Raw genomic sequence first — 7,778 nt, 5'->3', positions numbered from 1 at the left:
CATATTACATTATCAATAATAAGGAATTTTCAGTAGTATAATTTATAGGTCAATTTGCCAAAGCAGTAAGCCTAAGAATGTGTCTGTGCATCGTGGATAATCTTAACTCCAGTCCACAACTCCACAGAGCCTCGTAGGTCCCTGGCACTGGGATATACATCACAATGCATCTCGCTAAGCCTTTAACGGCAGGTGGTATAATATAAAGCAATTAGAACATGCTGCCCAGAAATGTCACAAGCTGTCTGATTTAATAATAACAATTTATACTACCAATGTGTCCAAAGCATTTGAATACAAAATGTAAACTCGGTATGTAAAATAAGATGCATTTCCCGTGATTCAGAATTCTGCACGGCCGGAGAAAGGGCTGAGTTTTTCTTCTGCCATCTTCTGGACAAAAAGGGAAGTGCACGGACTGCACTGGGAGACCTAAAGCTATGTAACTTACACCTAATTAATGTGCACGTGTGGTTCGCTGGCAAAAGTAAATTGTTCTCAGTCAACTGTTTTTTTTTTTTTTCCTTTTTAGCTCACCATTTACAATATTTGATTTGTTTTTATTAGGTTAGGACTGTGCCGGTAATTGGAAGGTCGCTACGCCATGGGCAATAGACTGATGCCACCGTTGGGCACTGGAGCAGGGCATTTACTCCATGGGTGCTGGACACCAGCTGAACCTGCACTGCGTGTCTTATGGAGAGAAAGCTGTGAGAGGTGATGAGCAATTTTCCCCTCAGGGATAAATAAGGTATCTGTATTCTACAGTATACATCTTCCACAGCTGCTCGTCTAGCTCAGGGTCAGAGGCAGCCTGAAGCCCATCTCATGAGGCAGCCGCCGGAGGAGGGGATTCCCCGTGCGGAATGTTAATGTAACACAGGGCACGGCACACGGACCAGTTCAGTTAACTGCAAATGCAAACAAGGGGACAGTGTGCAAACTCCAGACACACATACACACCCATGTAAAATGCATAGATCCCCCTCATCAGAAGATTCATTAAACATCCACTGCTCTTCCGTGTTTGCTTCGCCTGTTCTAGTCAATATATATTTTCCTTACATCTTACACTCTCCTGTTTGAGATTTGCCTGCCTGATCCAGGGCTTACAACAATATGGTGTGTAAAATAAAAGCACACAAAATTCTGTATTAGATTTAAAAGTATCTACATGAAAAATAAAAAAATATTATCCCTCAGCGAGAAAAAAAACATATTCATTCCGTAAAGAGCTTTTAAATATTTTCCACTGCATTGTGTCTACAAATCATCATTGTACAGGGTAAGCAGTTATAAGCTGAATGGTTAGATTGATGGATGGATGGAGGGAATGTTGGGTGGATAAATATTCCACCATTTAATTTTCAGCCAGTTTAGAAGGTTTGTGTTTGGCATCAATATCGTATGCACCTTTAAGACCGCTGAGCAGAAGAGCCAATGATGGCCATTGTCAGGTTCGGTCCCTCTCAGCCCTGTCATATTCCTGGTTGACCAGCAGGTGTCACTAGTCGTCCCGTACCTCCCTAATGTGTCAATCACCTGCCCCTGTCTCTTGTCAAGTGCTTGTTTTCTGTGTATATGTGCCTGCCTTCACCAGCCTCCCCAGCTTGCTCATTAGTGTCGATGCGAGTCCACATAGCGGTTAGCATTAATGTCATTCAACTCCCCTTTCACAGAGAATGTGTCCTCTGCCAGACTGTCGTGTACCTCGCCCCCGTCGTAGATTGGCCATAGACTCTCCTTGCTGTTCCTCCCAGCCCCCAGTCTTTGACCCCTTCTGGTCCTTTTGCTTCTGTTTGTGTGTTAATGTTCGAATAAAGCCTTTCAGTTCACTCTTAGGCTGCATCAATGGTCGTCCCTCCTTCCTGTCCTGACAGGTATCAGTCAACCAATGAATAAACTTAACCAGTCCCATGTACATCCATGTCTGCTATAAAGCATTTCAAAAATGATTTATGTGTTTTTTTACTTATCCCAGAGGCCTTTGGAAAAAAGCAGCTAAAGGTGGCTGTTGATTGGATGAATGGCAAGCCCTGAATTCACAGCCATCACCACAGAGGCTGGTAGGGAAGTTCAGCCCGCTGGGCATGAAAACCACCTGCAGTACTTTGATCCTGGAATTCCTGGCTGTCAGACCACAGTCTGTTTTCATAGGATACAACACCCCCAGGGTCCTCAGACTGAGCACAGGTGCCCCCCCCCCCAGGGCTGTGTGCTCAGCCCACTGTGGTTTACCCCGCTGAAGCATGACTGTGCTGCCCAGCACAGCTCAAACCACATCAAAGATTCAGGGGTAAGGTGTACGGTCAGACATTAACCTGCGGTGAAATGCATGGTGGTGAACTGTGAGATAATAAATAGTGAAAACAAAATGAAGACATTAAAGTAAATGTCATAAATAAGGAAAGCTATACTGTAAAAAATAAAAACATAGATCAAATAAAGTGTGAAGTGCATAGGCAAGGAGGGTAGTAGTGTAATCAAGTATTAAGCAGTCTAATGGCTCGAGGGTAGAAGCTTTCCTGTGCTCCTGAAATACCTGCGATTCTGAAATGTTCAGACAGACAGCAGAAGTGCTGCTAAAGAGGGAGGCTTCAGGTGGATTGTGTCCCTGTTGAATTTGTTAGCTCTGTTCCTGCATTATCTGAGGTAAATGTCCTGCTGGGAGAGCAGATCCGCCTTACTGGTGCATTCAGCCGAACATACCCGTCAAGGATCCGGGCGCGAGAACGAGGCATAGTGCACAAAAAAGGGGCGGACGACCCACTGGCAGCTCCAGGAACAGAAGGTTTTATTAAAAGAGAAAACAGTACAAACACAACAAAACCAAAAAGACCTCAAGGGGTCAGAAACTAAAAAGGGATTAATTAACAAAACTAAATAACAAAACCTAAATAGACAACTAATACTGGGACTCTCTGAAATAACAACCATCAAACACAATCAGTACAGACCAACAACAACCCACACAGAACAATGAACCACTGGGGAACTGAATAGAAGCAGGAACTAAAATACTAAAGGGGTAACGAGACTAACACAGGACAGGTGAGACTAATTAACAAAGACCAGGGAAACAGGGCACAGGTGAAACTAATAACTCAAAGGAACTAAAAAACAGGGAAACTAAGAACTAACAAAGGACACAGGGAAACAGAAACCAACACTAGGGAATTACAAACAGGTAAAGACAAGCAGGGGCACAAGGAACAAAACCAAATAGATAATCACCAGATACGATAACTAGAAACACACAAAAACAGGAGGCAGGATTCAAAAACAGGACAGAAGGGTACACAGACAACCACATGCTCAACACATTGAGCCACATGACCAGACAGGTAACAGGAGAGAACAAAGACTAACATGAAGGACGGGATAACCAGCGACACCTGCTGGTCAAACGGGGAAGGGACACGGAAGGACCACAGCAGGGGCTGACCCTGACAATACCACCCTCTGCAGAGCTTGATGGTCCAGGGTAGAGCAATTACCAAACCCGGCTATGATTCGTGTTCGCAGATGTTAGCAGATGACATGGCAGTGGTGGGGCTCATCAGCAACAACAATGAGATTGCATACAGAATGGAGGTCAAACATCTAGTAGACTGCTGTCAGGACAACAACCTGTCTCTAAAGGTCAAGAGGACAAAAGAGATAATTGTTGACTTCAGGAAGAACCCTGCCATTCGCTCTCCCTTGAACATCAATGACTCCGCCGTTGAGGCAGTTAGCAGTGTGAAGTTCCTGGGAGTTTACATGGAAGACAAGCTCTCCTGGATCCTGCACAGCACCTCCATCACCAAGAAAGCCAGCAGCATCTCCACTTCCTATGCAGGCTGAAGAAGGCCAGGCTCCCACCTCCCATCTTCAGTCCCTGCACCGGATAGTGAGGATAGCATAGAGGATCATCAAGGCCCCATCTCCACCCATCAGGACACATGTCATCTGCCATGCAAACGGCATGGTGGCAGATCCCTCCTATGGACTGTTCACCCCTGTTGTTTGACAGAAGGTTCCAGAACATCTGGACCATCACTGCTAGACACTGCAACAGCTTCCTCCCCCAGGTAGTCAGGCTCCTCAATACCCTGCTGCCCCCAAGGACCGACACTGCCCCTACTAGTCAACCCCCCCAACCTCAAAGATTATCATTACCTCCATCATACCCCTCCCCCAATACCCTCCAATGATGTGGCTATTTCTTGTCTTGTTTGCTTTGCTTAGTACAACAACAACAAACAAATTTATTTTTGTATAGCGCATTATCACAACATTACATCGTCCCAAAGCGCTTTACAGCATCCCCACCCAAAGCCCCCAGTGAGTAAGCCATAGGCGACAGTGGCAAGGAAAAACTCCCTAGAAGGAAGAAACCTTGGGAGGGACCAGACTCAAAGGGGGAGCCCATCCTCCAGGGGGCAGCAGAGGGAACCCTAACCCTAACCAGACTCAAAGGGGGAGCCCATCCTCCAGGGGGCAGCAGAGGGAACCCTAACCCTAACCAGACTCAAAGGGGGAGCCCATCCTCCAGGGGGCAGCAGAGGGAACCCTAACCCTAACCAGACTCAAAGGGGGAGCCCATCCTCCAGGGGGCAGCAGAGGGAACCCTAACCCTAACCAGACTCAAAGGGGGAGCCCATCCTCCAGGGGGCAGCAGAGGGAACCCTAACCCTAACCAGACTCAAAGGGGGAGCCCATCCTCCAGGGGCCGGCAGAGGAAGCTGTAACCCTAACCAGACCCAAAGGGGGAGCCCATCCTCCAGGGGCCGGCAGTATATACCAAGCTCTGCACATTTATACTACACTACACACACAAAATCAAACATAGTTTTTACAGTTACCATATTTATATTGTATTTATGTGTAGCACCATATGGGCTGCAATGGAAAAGATATTTCAATGTACTGTGTACTTGTACATGGATGTGTTGACAATAAAGAGTCTCCTGCACCCGGCAAATGCTCACCTGTAAGTCCTTGCTAGTCCAGTAGGGGGCACATGTATGCATGGCAATCATTCAAAGTAACTGCGCTGACTAAACACTCTTCTAAAATGGAAGCTATGTTCTGCATTTTTGTGGCACTAACAATGAGTCTGTGTGCAGCCCTGTGTATGCAGGCAGTCAGATCACCTTTTTTGTGGCTTTATCATGTGTTTCTGTTACTTAAGCAAGTCAAGACCTGCAGCTGGTAAATTGTTCCAGGTCCAACTCTGTGGACTTGCAGTTACAAGTTATCAGTAGTAAGCATCAAATCCCAGAACTGTTTTAATCTGATGAAACTCAGGCATTGGACAACCTCTGGAATCAGCGCAGTTAGCTAACGAATCACGGCCCTGCGTAACTGCCCCTCTCCCCACGTGCACACACACACACACACACACACACACTCTACCCTGGCAAGAAAAGGAGAACCTGGAGCTGACGCATTACTTTTGAAAAATCATTTTTTATAAAAATAAGCCAAGTGACACTACTCCCCTCCCCTCCCCCCATGCCCTGTGCTGCTAGAAATAAACTGTGGCCACCCCACCCCAGCAAACACATAACCTTGAACAGCATAAGCAGTCTGAAGATAGATAAATGAAAGGCTGTAATAACACAAAAAACAGAGGTGGATAATTCAGGTCCAGAAAGAAAAAATCCAGATCAAGATTTTGTTTCAACCAACCAGTTGAGTATCAGGAGTCACAGTGACAGAGTACTCAACTAGGTAGTTGAAACAAAATCTTGATCTGGATTTTTCCCTTTTGGACCTGAACCACTTCTACAGATAAATATTTTAGTTGCCCCATGATGGTGACCTGGATAAGTTTACAAGGTTTAGTTTTAATGAGGTTTACCCATCCTAATTATTCACCAGCTGTTTAGTCATATATGTAGGTGAATCATGAGCCAGTTACTGTAAGTATATCAAATGTTCATCAAGCTCACCTAAGAATTCAGTAACCGTCCCTGGTCTCATTCCCAGCAGATCTACATCTGGGCTGGAAACAGAACCCAGTAGAAAGTATTGAAATGGACAGCTGATCCAGTATGCTGGCTTGGTTTATATATGACTGTAATATATGTTCTATCACAGAAAGTGCAAGCAGGTACATTGTAGCCAAATCTGATGGGTAAATTCCCAGATTTCAACAGAAGGAACATTTAAAACCTTTTAACGTGCGAGACATGTGAAACTCAAGCTGCGAAAACCTGATTAATGAAAGACTGCAACTCCATTATAGTTATATGGCATTTAGCCTAATTGGCAGTTAAATGGATTCAAATCATGCAAAATTAAACAACACAAATAAATGGGAATTTGGGAGACAGTGGTGTGGCGGTGAGCTTAATTGCCATAATGATGTTTTTGCTAGACTTAAAGCAGAAGCTCTACAGGATTAGGGCAGATCAATACTGTACAAAATAGTGTTGCTTGTTTCAAAGATCTGCAAATGAGGAGCCGATCGTTTAAAATTATCAGGATAAACACCCACACGCAGTTTGATTATAGAAAATAAGTTACAAAGCACTTTTTCCAAGTCTGTGCAGATCTTGGCTATCCTCATTGCTTTAAGCAGTTTTTTGTGCATGCCCTTGTCGAGAAATTGATCTTATAGACTATAATTATAAATGTACCTAGACGTGTGAAAATGGGCAGCAGCATGGCTTCTTACGTCCTGGGCACGCTCCGTGTGTGGAGATCACATGATCACCCTGTGCCATGTGACTTTTCCCCCATAGTCCAAAGATGCCCAGATAGCCCGACTGCTATCACTAAATCGCTCATGGAGTATGACTGCGTGTGCAAATGGGTTGGTGTCCCGTCCAGGACCCCCAGCCTTGTGCCCTTTTCTGCCTCCAAGAGGCACCAGGCTGTCAGAAGCTGCATGGATGTGGAAAAATCGGCACGACTTAATGCTCGCTGGTCCTAATAAACTTTTAAAGTTTGTCTAATCAGTATGTAATGAAGGCATCATGGGAACAAAATGCCACAGCAGCCCATAGCACCTGGGGGGGGGGGGGGGGGCATATTTTGAAGGCAGCTATTGTACTGGTAAAGCTCTGATCCCTGAGGCCGGGGGGGTGGCCAATTCCATACACCCCCGGCCACAGGCTACCTCAGTTTTCATCTCTGCCAAGCTACTAATTAACCTTGATTAGCTGTTGGGCTGAATTAATTTGCAAGTAAATCAAAGGTATTCATTAAGCTTCCAAAACTGTGCTTTAGCCTTATATACACAAATGTGTGTTACTTGCCTTTAAGCTGACACTGATTTTTTTTACCTACCAGTTTGACTAATATTGTATCGCCTGCTGTTTGAGTTTTACTGAAAAGGTTAAAGTTGCAGTCAAACTCTCTGTCTAAACAAACAAAATGAGTATTACTGTCATGAATTTCATACTCAGACTTTAGTAGGATTTAAAATGGGTTTAAAGCAATTGTGGTCACAAAAATTAGGTGAAATGGTGACAGTGTAAAAAGGTTGAGGTGACTATATACCAACCTCTGGTTTCCACTAGCAGGACAACATGAGAATGAGGCGCTTCAGATGGTAATCAGGACACGCCAGCATGAAATGCTGAACAGAACACATGCGCAAATAAAAACTCTGCTTTCTCTTCAAATAGTATAAATCTTTCACCCTTCAATTAAAAAAAAGGCAACCCTCTACTTAAGACCATGTATTTAGTAATTCATGAGCACATTCATAACAAATAATAATACATTCATAAAGCATTACAAACATGGCTATAAATATTCATAAAAAGGCATAACACATTATA

The sequence above is a fragment of the Paramormyrops kingsleyae genome, chromosome 7 (assembly GCF_048594095.1).
Source record: "Paramormyrops kingsleyae isolate MSU_618 chromosome 7, PKINGS_0.4, whole genome shotgun sequence".
Lineage (NCBI taxonomy): Eukaryota > Metazoa > Chordata > Actinopteri > Osteoglossiformes > Mormyridae > Paramormyrops > Paramormyrops kingsleyae.
The sequence above is the reverse complement of the archived record's forward strand: the minus strand, read 5'-3'. Positions refer to the sequence as shown.